Source organism: Ochotona princeps, chromosome 18 (genome assembly GCF_030435755.1).
Source record: "Ochotona princeps isolate mOchPri1 chromosome 18, mOchPri1.hap1, whole genome shotgun sequence".
Classification (NCBI taxonomy): domain Eukaryota; kingdom Metazoa; phylum Chordata; class Mammalia; order Lagomorpha; family Ochotonidae; genus Ochotona; species Ochotona princeps.
The window spans coordinates 45,221,411-45,236,055 of NC_080849.1; the positions used below are offsets into that span (position 1 = coordinate 45,221,411).

Consider the following 14,645-nt stretch of genomic DNA (forward strand, 5'->3'; position numbering starts at 1 on the left):
TCAATGGAGCAGAATAGAAATATCAGAAGAGAGCCCACACATGTACAGTCACCTAATATTCAACAGGAGAACAGAAAACAACCCAGGGAAGAAAGAAGTTCTCTTCAATCAATGCTGTTGGGCAGCTGGATAGCAGTTGCAGAAGTAAGAAACGAGACCCTCACCTTCCAGCATCTAAATGGGTAACGTATCTAAACCTCCACCCAGAAACCATCAAACTACTAGAAGAAAACGTAGGAACTACTCTACAAGATACAGGTCTACGCAAAGACTTTCCAGAAAAGTCAAGAACACAAGCAGTCAAAACCAAAATAAATAAATGGGACCACATCAAACTAAAAGCTTCAGCACAGCAAAAGAAATAATCAACAAAAAGCAACAAATGGAGTGGAGAAAAAGCTTTGCACACTACACAATAGATAGGGGGTTAATATCCAGGGTGTACAAAGAACTCCAGGTACACAATACAACAAAAGATATAAGCCAGTTAAGAAATAGGTGAAGGAAATGAGCAGACATTTTTCAAAGAAATGAATCCAAATGATTAACAGACACAGGAAATAATGCTCGAGCTCCCAAACAATAAGGGAAATTCAAATTAAATTCTCACCCCGGTGAGAATGGCACATACAGAAAGCTACTAACAACACCTGTTGGTGAGGATGTGGGAAAAGGTTGGATTGTACACTGTTGCAGCTAGTTCGGAAGTCAGTATGGAGAACACTGAAGCAACTGGAAATTCACATACCTCATGACCCAGCAATCCCATTCCTGGGAATATATCCAAAAGAACTGATACATACACATGAGAAAGCAACCTGCATCCTTGTGTTCATTGCAGCACAATTGTAAAACCATGGAAATAACCTAAATGCCCACTGAAAGAGGACTGAATAAAGAAATTTAACTCAATTACTTGCTAATGTGCCTGGGAAAACTGTGGAAGGTGTCCCAAGTGCAATGTTGGGGCACTGCACAACTGTGGGAGACATAGAAGAATCTCCTGGCTTTTGGCCTTAGCCTGGCCCAACTCAGGCCACTGCAGCCATTTGGAGAATAGAACAGCGACTGAAAAATCTCTCTCTTTCTCTGTGTCTATAAAAATGCTTTTCAAATAAATAAGTACATACTTATTTATCTATTCATTTCATTTTGAAGCACACTAATGAAGAGTGTCCCTTTGCTGGCCAGCAATAGTCAAGGGCAGGTCTGGTGAAGACAGGAGCCAGAAGCTCCATAAAGGTCTCCCGTGTGGATGCCAGGAGTCCAGGAGCTGAAGACATCATCTACTGCCTCCCATGCACATTTTTTTAAAGCAGGGAGCTAGCTAATCAGAATATGAGGCGGGACTCAATCCCAAATACTCTGATACGGGATGTGGTTGCTCAAGAACAGCTCAATACACTATGCTAAAACACCCATACCAGACTGTTTTTGGAAACTGAGGGAAGGCACATGTAAATCTCAGAGGGGTAATTAGGGTTAAAATTCACTACAATCCCTGCATTACCTGGGACAAAAAATTCAAAATCTGTTGCTTGGAACAATTTAAATTTTGTATATATATATATATATACACACATATATATGTATATATATATTTAAAATGTATTTATGTTCTTTATATATGTGTGTTTTCTAAATTTTATATGCATCTAACCCAAACTATTACTCATTGGAAAACTCATTACAAAGAGGAGAACAAATAAATGCATTTTGTTTATGGAAGAGATGTGACTATTTTTGTGGCCAAAGGACAGATTAGAACATATCACGTTTTCCTGATAGCCACAGCAACATTTTTGAGCAGATGTGTTCTTTTGAACAATTGACTGTAAAATGAGATCCATTACCAGGAAATAGGATGCATTCTGTAGTATCTCTAAAAGTAGGCTAGCAAAAGTTAGCACTGCAATTCATTGGCTTAAGCTGCTATGAGGCTTGGTTCCCATATAGGAATGCCAGTTTGACTCCTGGCTGCTCTACTTCCAGTATAGCTCCCTTGAATTGGGTCTGGGGAGGCAATGGAAGATGCCCAATGCTTGGGCCCGCTCCATCTATGTGGAAGACCCATATGGAGCTTCTGGCTCCTGCTTTCAGCCTGGCCCAGTCCTGGCCATTGCAGCCATTTGGGCAGTGAACCAGCAGATGCAAGAACTTTTATTCTCTATGTAACTGCCTTTAAAACAAATAAATCTTTTGAAAAATATTAGACAATTTCTTTGACAATAGAATGTGAAGAATTTGACAATATATGACTTACAGCACAGTCACAGAAGGTGACACAATTTTCATCTAATTCACTTCAGAAACATTTGCCTTTGGAACCATGTTGTGAGGAAACCAAGAGAGGCTGTGTATGCATGTTCTGACTCACAGCCCCAGCTGAAGCCATAACCTACCACCAATATCAAGCACAGATTTGTGAGTGATTGAAAATTCCAGATGACTCTAGCCCTTTATTGCCTTTTGTCTGTTCCAGCAGATACCAAAGTGGTGGTGGTAAGCTGCCTCCTTCTTATTTCACAGGGCGTGTCCAAGACACACATCAATGAACAAAGTAAACATTATTATTAAAAGTCACTAAGTAGAAGAAGTTGTAACTTGGGCCTGGCGGGATGGCCTAGCAGCTAAAGTCCTCGCCTTGAAAGCCCCGGGATCCCATATGGGCGCTGGTTCTAATCCCGGCAGCTCCACTTCCCATCCAGCTCCTTGCTTGTGGCCTGGGAAAGCAGGAGAGGACGGCCCAAAGCTTTGGGACCCTGCACCCGCGTGGGAGACCTGGAAGAGGTGCCTGGTCCCGACATCGGATTGGCGCGCATCGGCCCGTTGCGGCTCACTTGGGGAGTGAAACATCAGACGGAAGATCTTCTTCTCTGTCTCTCCTCCTCTGTGTATATCTGGCTGTAATAAATGAATAAAAATCTTAAAAAAAAAAAAAAAGAAGTTGTAACTTAGGGGTCTTTGTTCTCTGTGATGCAGAGGACAATTTTAGAATGTTTTTGAAATTGTTCATGGATATGGAAGTTTTCAACTTTTTGGAGTTTATGACTCTTGTAAACACTCAAAATGTAGGCAAGTATTTCTAAAAATTAAATGATTGAAAACAATTTCAAACTTGTCAGTGACAGTCACTGCCCAGTTATTTCTAATGTGTCTGAACAATCCTCACGTGCACTGTCTGCTTTGTTTCCCTTCAGTGCTGATATTTCCTGGAAGCGTTCACTATGGCACTCTCACCGGGTGATATCCAGATGTGCTGACGTGTTGATGGCTCTAATCAGTCTGAGGCCTCCCTTGGACTGGTTTTCCTCCCTCACAAACAGCAATGGGCACCTGCTTCTGAAACGAGCAACCCAATGGACTCAGCTCAATTTTCATTTGATAGTTGTAGCAAGAATAGCCAAGTCGTTGACTGGAACTTGATGATACAATTAGAACAATCCAATAGTTGACATCTGCTACTCTGATGAAAAGTGACATTAGTTGTTAGTTCTTTGAGGGATGGAAAGTTAGGATAGGGTCGTTACTATCCCAAGGAAATGTAGGCTTATAAAAATAATAAGATTGGATAGAAAACAAGGAAATAAAATAGAGTGAGTTTAAATGTTTTTAGAACACTTAATGCATGCAGGCAGGCTCTTGAATAATAAACATACTTTATCTTTAATTTTAGTGTTTATTTTTAACTTGAAATGCATAACATGAGGGGAGGTAGGGATGGATGTTGGAAAAGAGAGAATAAGAGAGAGGTAGAGTGTAGTGTCCATCTTCTGGTTGACTTCCCAGATGCCTGCACCACCAGATCTGAGCCTAGAACTCCACCTGGGAGGTGCAGCCCAAGTACTTGAGCTATCATCCGCCATGCTCCAGGATGCATCCGTATATGGATATTGGTCAGATACGGAGGAGCCGGAACTCAGCTGGCACTCTGATACGGAAGGCAGGTGTTCCAAGAGACAGCCCAATCTGCTCTGCCAGAATGTTTTCCCTAAAAATGAATTTTTAGAGGGAGAGCTTTCTTTGATCAAAAGTGACATTATTCCTATTTATTCTCTGAGGTAGCTGATTTTTTTCAGGACATAGAAGTAGGACTTCAGGTATAACACAGCTTGTCTCCACCCTTAAACATGGATAACACAAAAGTTTTCTTTGTACCAAAAGGCATAAAGAATATCTGAGAGGAATTCAGTCAAAATTACAGAAAAGAATAAAGGCAGAATTTTGTTATGAAATTTATTTACATTCTCTTGACTTCCTAAAATAATATCAGGCATGACCCAATTTTTTCTCCAGGTGACACAAACAAAATCCACTATTGTTCACAAGGATTCTGTGCTCAACATAGAGTATATTTTCAATTGCTTACTCTCTGTGTATGTGTGTGTCTCTCTCTCTATATATATAAAAACACATTTTAATTAATTAGTTAATTAACTAGTAGATAGAGTCCCCTTCACCAATACACTAAATGTCTACAACAACAAAGATTTGGACTGGGTAGAAGCTAGGAACCAAGAACTCAGTTCACATTTCCCATGTGACTGGCTGGCAGGGACCCAATTACTGGCGCCACCAGTGCTGCCTCTCTGAGCCTGCATGGGCAGAACACTAGAATCAGGAGCTGGAATCCCGGCACAATATGTGAAACGGATGTCTTGACTGCAGTCTTACTCACAAGTGCACAAACCAAACATCCACTCATTTGTTTAATATGTTATGCTGTTAGAGGCTGGGTGTAGCAGGGTGGATGTTGAGGTAGATGATAGAGTGGTGGATAGATTTAGGCACAGACAGAGATATAAGCATATTTCAAAAAGGTTTATAGAAAATGGACCAAAAAAATGCAGATTTTCAATAAGCTTTTTGAAGACTCCAAGCAGATGTACACACTAACACACACGCGCACTGTAGTTTCACATACAGAGTTGTCACCCTGAGATGCTCTTTGTCCTCTTAAAACTGCTAAACAAAGCAGATTTTCACATGTGTGTATACTCAGAAACGAGAACCAAATTTCTGGGGAAACAACAGTTATTTTTAGGAGAACAGACTTCATAACAACCCTTCATGGTAAAATATGAAGCTGGGGAGCTCAGTAGAAACGATCAATTTTCTAGGGCAACAGCTCCACACAGAACGGTTCTTTAAATGGAAACAAAATGCATATTCCTACTCTTGAATCAAAGCCTATTATTTGTCTTTCTGAATCACCACAAATAATTACTTCAAAAAAGAATTCTGAAACATGAAATAACAATACATGCTTGCTTAAAGTGCCATTTTATACATTCAGGACAAACAAATGGAAGGCTCTGTATTTCCTACCTTTGTGATCTATCTAACAATAAATGAAAGTTATAATTTTGTATGCTAAGTAACATTATCGCTGATAAAAATTTACGCTTAAAAAGCAACTCAAAGCATCTATCAATGCTGAGAGCGGCTGAGTTACAAAATCTTCAGAACAATATTGCAGCTGCTCTGACTTCCAGTCTTGCTCCTGGCTCACGGCCTGGACAATGCAGCAGAAGATGGCACAAACTCTCGACCCTTGCGTCTGTGTGGGGGACCTGTATGATACTCCAGCCTTCAGCCCGACTTAGCCCTGGCCGTTGCAGCTACTTGCAATGGACTAGCACAGAAAATCTGTCTCTGTCATCTGTGTAACTGACTTGAAAGTAAATAAATAAATTACTGGGACAACAATACCTCAAGTTTAGGGTTTTTATAAGGAATATATTCTATGCTAGTTTTTTTCTACAATGACTGGAATAATTGATTAGTGCTTTTCAAGAATAATTTACAGTGCTTGACTGCTATAAACAGAAACATATTTGGCACAGATTTTATATATATTATACGGATTTTATATATATTATAAGGACTTTATGCATACTTTATATGTCCTAACAAACCTATTCTATGTCTACTAACAATTAGGTAATAATTATTTAGGTGTTGCATGTCTATAGGGCAAAATGTGGTGACAATAGGCATCTATTCTTTTTTTTTTTTTAAAGATTTTATTATTATTGGAAAGCTGGACATACAGAGAGGAGGAGAGACAGAGAGGAAGATCTTCCATCCAATGTTTCACTCCCCAAGTGAGCTGCAACGGGCCGGTATGCGCCAGTCCGATGCCGGGAACCAGGAACCTCTTCCAGGTCTCCCACGCGGGTGCAGGGTCCCAAAGCTTTGGGCCATCCTCTCCTGCTTTCCCAGGCCACAAGCAGGGAGCTGGATGGGAAGTGGAGCTGCCGGGATTAGAACCGGCGGCCATATGGGATCCCGGGGCTTCCAAGGCGAGGACTTTAGCCGCTAGGCCACGCCGCCAGGCCCTATTCTTTTTTTTTTTTTTTTTTTTTTTTTAACAAAGAATGTCAGCAAATAAATGCAGGAGTAGTAGAGCTGGCAAACTAACTGCTTTCTAAACATTACTGTCACAGTTAATTAGATAAATAAGAATCACAATTCAGTGTTGAAACCATAGGCAATATATTGCTGAGCAAAAGATGCACCCATTGTCAAGGTTATACTTCATTGATTATTCATTAGAAGACAAACAGGTGCATGTAATTTGGTGAGTTTCCATTAAACTCCATACTGAGACATCTTGAGGACTCTGCCATAAAGCATGGGAAAGCATTCCTTAACACTAATGTGGTATCTTGTGAGCAGAAGAGGAATTTGACTCTAGGACAAGCAGATAACCAGGCAAGTGCAGAAACATGACAATCTGAAGCACTGGGCCTGAACTCCTGAAATTAACATGAAAAACAAGAATGAAACCTGTGTTTTTTCAAGGAGGGCAAGCAAAAGAAACAGGAAAAATGCAAATGATGAAGTTTTTGTTATTGAGTCCTGGGTCAAAATGAAAACTTGAATCAAACCATAGCAAAGAACATTCTTAGGACAGCTAAAGACATTTGAATATGGCCTTCCAACATACTATATATGAGCAGCAGCATACTGGTATGGAACTTCTTGGCTATGGCCCTCATACTGAGGATAGGTGGGAGATGGTCCTTGTTTTTAGGAAAGCTCTGCACCTGTGTTAATGATTAATTCAATGTCAGAAAGAATGAATCTTAGTGAGTTGATGGGTTTTATTGTACTAGTCCAGAAATTTTTCTCTGTGTTTGAACACTTTGAAAACAAAAACCTAAAAAAATTCTGTTGCTTAACTACATATTTCATTGATTATGCATATGAGATCATCATTCTAGATTGCTGTAAACATTTTTAGAAAATACAGGCAGGACAAGACAGCAGTTAAGATGCTTTGGTGTTTCTCCAGAGACACCAAGTTGATAGTCACTCACACACCAAGTCCATTTCCCTATAGCCCAGGAGCCCAGGCACTGGACCTGGATTTAGAGCAGTAAGAGAAAAGATCCATTGAAGAAGTCAGGAGAGTTTCAAATCAATCCTCTCAGAGCTTCAAACAGCTCAGTATCCAGAAATATGCCACTTTGCGGGGGGAGGGGGAAGGAGAGAAATTTAGGTATAGACTTGTGGTGTCTCCCCCACAGATTCCTCTAGCACCCCGTTGCAGGAGGGGGTGAGCCTGCAGCCTGCCACCCAGCCTCCTGGTGCATGGGAGAGACAAACAGAGGGACAGGGACTCTAAGCAGTTCCGGTTTATCTGGGAAGTACAGATTCTTATTAAGGTAAGGGATAGCTTCAGGCCAGGAATTTCAGGAATTCCAGGAGGGGAGAAACCGGGAGCCAATTACTAGGACTATGACTGCGGAACCCACCTCCCAAAGAACAGGTGTAGGTGAGCGAAATGGCCCTGGCCAATCAGTGTTTGTTTGAAATGCCTTAACCCCTGCCCTGGTTCACGCCCAGGGCTCTGTCCTTGGCCGCCATCTTGCCCGCCACGTGTAACCCAGTGACCTTGACTGTTAGTCACCATCTTACTGACTTAGAGACCCCTTTGTCCCTGAGCCCCACATAGACTTCAGACTTGGAGCCCAGTATGAGACCTGCTATAGTAAAACAGAAGTTAGAGAGCATCCAACAGACTCTATCACCAAGCCAGCACCTGTAGACCCAGTCCTTGGAACCTCCTTAAGCAAGCAGCCAAGAAGCCAAACTGTTCACCCTCTCTGCAACCTCCACCAGAATCTGGAGCAAAACTCCAGCAGCGTGGGTACAGGATGGGAAAGTGGACTTAGTTCTGGACCCTGAAGTTCAGCATCTAACTTGCTACAATGAAACCCAGCACCAGAGAAAGCCTGAAAGTTTCTGTAATAAGGCCAGGACTCATAGAAACAGGCTCTAGATTTTCCCGGGAACAGGTACACACCTGCTTGAGCAGACTCAGTTGGGCCCATCCCACCACTAACATCATTCAAGTCTGGAATGGACTCTAAGGCTGTTCACAGTCCAGTGAGTGTGAGGCTTAGGTTCATCACCAGAATGGGTTGACCAAGCTGCTGCCTACAACCTTAATCAGACATCCAGGAGTAGGAACAGTATTTGAAAACAGAGCCTTGAATTCTACCTTCACATCAGATGAAGTCTGTGCTTCATAGGACCAATGAGTGCTTCAATCGGTATCACCTCCACCTTTCATAGGCTTGGCCTGCATCTGTAAGATAGCACCGAGCCATTTACCTGTAGGATGTGGTCCAGGAACATATTAGTTTGGGTGGCTGAGGAATAATCTTCACCAACCTTCCCCCAACTGTAAGACATCAGGGAACAAGACTGCAGCCACTGGGGAATGAGACACAAAAGTGAACACAAGAAGGCATTCCGGGTTAAAAAAATCATCACTGGATGAATATTAATGGTTCCCCTGCATAGATCATTGTGTGCAGACAAAGCCAGTTACCTGTCCTCATCTCAGATGGAGACTCATGTGTTCAGTAAATTGGAAATTCGTAACAGCTAGTATCACCTAGATTTGATGGTAGATCCTCAGGGTACAAGCTCACATCAACATCAGGCAGCCTATAGCAAAGTGGACATTATCCCTATATCATGCCATGCTGATTTTAACAGGCTCTGAGCCTTAAGTGTGACCTGTCATTGTGGTGTAGGTGGCCAAAGGACTTCTCCATTTCTTCTCTAACTCCAAGCATTATAAAGTGTATGGAAAGCAGTTATCTGTTTGGCAGCAATGAAAAATGAGTAGATGCCAAAACCCTGTATTGAATCCAGAAGCGTGAGTCATGAGAACTCATGCAACCCTGCTAGATCTAGGGCCTACTCCATTGCCACCCTGCAAATGCCCCAGGGAATGCAGGAACCTGAGTCACCACTATAGGTCTATAGTTCAGAGCTCCTAGAATGCCAGCCACAATGGCCTGAGGTTCTGTTGCTGAAATCAATACACCCTTGTTGGGAAGCTCCCAGAATACCAGTCACAATGGCTTGAAACCAATACACCCTTGCTGGGAAGCTCCCAGAATACCAGTCACAATGGCCTGAAACCAATGTACCCTTGTTGGGATTGAGACAAGCATTCACACTGTAACTGCCATTGCTGTGAATTTTGGCAGAAAAGGATGTAGAGGAAGATTATATTACATCATGCACCTGGGTAGCTGTCATCATTATTCAATGTATAAAATTGACTGCAGAAAGAACACAGAATATTTAATAAATTTTTTTTTTTGGAAAATGAAAGGACAAAGTCACATCAATAGTAACCTCGAATAAAAAGACTAAATTTCTCTACCAAAAAAATACAGAGTGTCTGAATATACTGAACAGAAGACCTGGGAGGTTCTGTTTACAAGAAGTTAACTGGGTCAGCACTGTGACATATGGATTAAATTCCCTATGGGCAGTGCCAGCATCCTATGTGGGTGCCAGATCAAAACCCTGCTGCTTCAGTTCTCTGCTGATGGCCAATAAAAATTAGCTGAAGATGACCCAAGTGTGTATATGTACCATGTGATCCAACCATCCAACTCTTTGGAATTTACACAAATGAAACAAGCATATAAACATTTCCTGTTCTCCCATGTTAACTAAGCTCAGCTTGCCAGCTAAGATATGAAATCATCCCAGATGTCCATCAACAGATACTTCAATATGCATGTGAGAAAAGTCAGTTAACCTGTAGAGGAACCCCAATGAGACTCACAGCTGACCACTCACAGGAAATTCTATAGGCCAGAAGAGCATGGAGTGACATATTCTGGATCCTAAATGGAAAAAAAAGTATCAGCCCAGAATAATATACTGAGTAAAGCTTCCCTCTTTACCTGAAAATGAAACAAAATACTCCCAAAGCAAGCAAAAACTGGAAAACTTTGTCTCTAATACAGATGCCCTACAAATGTTGGTTGAAGATGTGATACAAGCAAAAAAGTAGAACACTTACCAAATCCAAAGACAAATGTGGAGAAAAGCTCAATAAAACCACTAAAGAAACCTAAATCAAGTAATGAGAGAACCAATCCTAAAATTACAGTAGCAATTCACTATGCATCGATATTAACCCTTCATATAAATGGATTAAACTTATCGATCAAACGCCATAGATTGGAGGACTGGATCAAAAAAACAAAACCCACATTTCTATTGCCTAAAGAAAACACATCTCATCAACAAAGATACATGGAATCTGAAAGTGAAAGGATGGAAAAGGATATTCCAAGCTAATGGAAAGGAAAAATGAGCTGTTATACAAATTCTAATATCAATTTGAAAAGAATGAAAAGAGATAAAGAAGAATATGACATACTTACTAAGGGATACATTTACCAAGTAGAGATTTTTGTAATAAATGTATACACACCAAGTGTTAGAGCATGAAGCTACATGAAAATAAGTATTAATAGATTTTAAAGGAGAAATAGACTCCAATACAATAGTAGTTACTATCGTATTTAGGGACCTTAACGTGCAACTAACCTCAATGGACAGAGAAGGAAACAACACAGAACACATTTTTTTCATCAGTCAGGAAACATTCTCCCTGAATTATCATATTATAGGCCATAACATAAATATTAGCAAATTTAAATAAACCAACATCATACCAATCTTCTTCTCAGACCATCATAGAATGAAACTGCATACCAAAAAGTCAAAATACCCCCAGAGATATGCAAATCCTTGGAAACTGTACAACATGCTGCTAAATGAACAATATGTTATACAATAAATCAAAGGGGGAATTTTAAAAAATGACTGAAATAAATGAAAACATCAACACGACATATCAAAATGAGTGGGGTACAGTGAAGGCAGTGTTAAGGGGGAAGTTTATTGCAATTAGCGTATATGTCAAGAAACTAGAGGGGGACCAAATTAATGAGCCAACCATACATCTGAAGAAGCTAGAAAACCAACAAAATAATTCCAAGATTAATAGAAAAAAAGAAATAATCAAAATAAGGGAGGAAATAAATCACAACAGATCAGAGGATCAAGATGGTTGTCACTTAAGGGGATGTACAGTAACAGTGCAATGTAGACTATCATATCCAGATGTGAGGATACAATGCAGTATGCATCTCTACTTCCAGACAAAGATGGACTCTCAATGAAACTGTTTACTATATCTTGACAATAGGATGCTGGATGCTGGACTCTCTGCCATTGTCCATGCCTGCAATGATGAACATATGACTGTGTATGAAGAACTATACTATAATAATGATATAGGGGAGAGGGAGTTAGAAAGGGGATAAGGGAAATCCCAGGGCCTATGGAACTTAATCTATCTCTTAGGCTCTCAATGTAAATAAGGTTCAAAACAGGTATAACGCTTACATGTTCTTTATTGTCTTTTCTATTGGTTAACGCCATGCCCATCTATAGAAATCACAGTAACTTCTGTTCCCGTTTCAATGAAAATGCTCTTGATACTTGTAGTTAGCCACCATTTTATCACCCAAATCCAGAATTGATACTTTAAAGTATGCTTTGGTATAAAGGTTAGCCAAAATCAATTTGCTGAAACTGTGAGACACAGGTCTACATCCAATTTAAATTTGTCAGAGTGTCCGCCATATTTCAACTATAATTTAATTTTTCTTCTTAGATCAACTACAGTAATAATACCCATCATACTTTTAAATAGAAACTTAACAGTAGTTTTTACTTTGTAATATGTGGACTCCTCACTCTTGCAGAGATCTTTCAGGAAAAAAATCCTACAATGATAACGACATCTAATTGACTCCCATGACAAGACATCCAGTGACATACTTCTCTTTAAAGATGCACATTATAAAAATAGAGTACCAGCTTTAGTTATTGGGTAGCTTCAAAAAATAATTTAAAACATGGAAGTGTTGCCGTGAAATAGGTGAATTCTCACTTCCTAATACCCTGTTTTACATATTGAAAAACAGTCAGACTTTCTTAGCAGTGCTCCAAGTATTGGCCACATGGCATCGATTCAGGTAGAAGCTGTCACTGATTTCTGATAAAGAATTTAAATTTACTGTTAACCAGGGACTGTTATTTATGGAATTTTTGCAACCCAGTGGTGTCATAATGACAATTTCAAGATAAAGTGATATGAGAATAAATTGCAGCTTTAACTTTTCATGTATTCATACAGCAAAATAAAGTTGGCAAGCTTTCTATTTCTCCTCTATACAATTTTCCTTAAGAATTTTGCTGGTTTGTAACTCCCCCAAATCAGTCAGCACTGATTTAATGAAGCTTCTGCCTTTCTACAAATACTGAATCTCTGGACAAATTGTAACTATGGCATACAGGGTCAAACAGAGCTTTGAGTGGATTTTTTTCCAAAGAACAAATGCACATGGCTAGCAAGTAGATGAAAAACTGCTAGGTGTCACTGGCTATCAGGAGATGCACTTAAAAACTCAATGATGTATCTTCTCACTCCAATCATAATGGCAATTATCAGAAAGATAAAACAACAACAAATTCTTGTTAGGTTGCAGAGAAAAGGGAACCCTGAAGCATTGCTGGTAAGAATGCAAACTAGGGCCCAGCGGCGTGGCCTAGTGGCTAAAGTCCTTGCCCTGAAAGCCCCGGGATCCCATATGGGCGCCGGTTCTAATCCCGGCAGCTCCACTTCCCATCCAGCTCCCTGCTTGTGGCCTGGGAAAGCAGGAGAGGACGGCCCAAAGCTTTGGGACCCTGCACCCGCGTGGGAGACCCGGAAGAGGTTCCAGGTCCCAGCATCGGATTGGCGTGTACCGGCCCGTTGCAGCTCACTTGGGGAGTGAAACATTGGATGGAAGATCTTCTTCTCTGTCTCTCCTCCTCTCTGTATATCCGGCTTTCTAATAATAATAAAAAAAAAAATCTTAAAAAAAAAAAAGAATGCAAACTAGCACATCCATTACAGAAAGCAATATCGAAGTTTCTCAAAAAACTAAAAATAACTCTATCATATAATCCATCTATCCCACTTCTGGTAATATACCCAACAAAAATGAAATTGGCATATGTAGAGATACCATTTTGCTGATGTTTATTGCAGTGCACACAATAATTAGGATCTATAATCAACCAAGTGTTCATCAATGAATGAACAAGTAAAGAGTGTAGTAAATAGTTTATTTTCTCTTGTCGAATTCATCGTTGGCTCATGGATTGCATGGTGACATCATTTTACCCAAGAGGCTTTTGTCTTTTCTTATCGTCACCCATGCGTTGGTTATTTGGTGGGGCATTTTTTTACTCCATGGTGCTGTAAAATTTTTTGTTTTAACTTCATACCTGTTGACTTTGTTTTGTGGCTTCTCATTTAAGGGAATGCACAGTGACAGCGTAATAGAGATTATCATACTCAGATGCAAAGATATAATTAAATATGCATCCCTACTTCCAAATCTAAGATGGACTCCCAATGGAACTGTTGGACATATCTAGTCAGTGGGATGCTAGACTGCCTGACGTTGTCTGTACCAGCAATGTTGGAACACACTTAAATAATGGACTGATGGAATTATGACTGATTATGACAGGCTATAGTATTGTAATAATATGGGGTTTGGGGGGGGAGAGCAGTCCCAGATCCTATGGAATTCTACCATAAAATTAAAAATAAAAAATTTCAAAAAAATTTTAAACGTGTGAAGTAAATATATACAAAGAAGCATTATTTGGCTCTTAAAATGAATGAAATCCTGACATTTACCACAAAATGAATGGAACTGGGGCTCATTATATGAGGTAAAGTAAGACATATTAAGACAAATACCCCATTTTCTCTCTCATATATATATATACTGTATATGTATATTAATTACTATAGATCAGCAGATATAAATATATATATGATATTTGGCTTTTAGGGACTGGCTTATTTTATGAATCATAAATTCCAGTTACATTAATTTTGTTGCACATGACAGAATTTCACTATTTTTATGGCTGAGTAAGATTCTATCAAGTATATATTGCAAAATATTTTTATCCAGCTATCCAAATTTTTAAAATAAAATATGCAGGGCAAGAGTTGTGAGTTAAGCATTTACTTAGGATTGACACATCTCATATTGAAGTTGTCATTTGATGCCCAGCTACTCTGCTTCTGTTCTAGTTCCCTGTTAATATGCCCAAGAAGCAGAGAGTGATAGCTCACACGCATGAGAACCAGTCATCTACCTGGAAGACACCAGCTTGTATCTTAAGCTCCTGCTGTTGCAGGCATGTGGAGGGGGTGAGCCAGATAATGGAACATTCTC

The 14,645-nt window shown here is 39.9% G+C and overlaps 1 protein-coding gene across 1 annotated transcript in view; it reads right to left on the reverse strand.

The window, feature by feature from the left end:
* LOC131482514 (thyroid receptor-interacting protein 11-like) overlaps positions 1-14,645 on the reverse strand; it is a 189,278-nt gene that overhangs the window by 164,088 nt on the left and 10,545 nt on the right. The gene's annotated exons all lie outside the window — the stretch shown is intronic.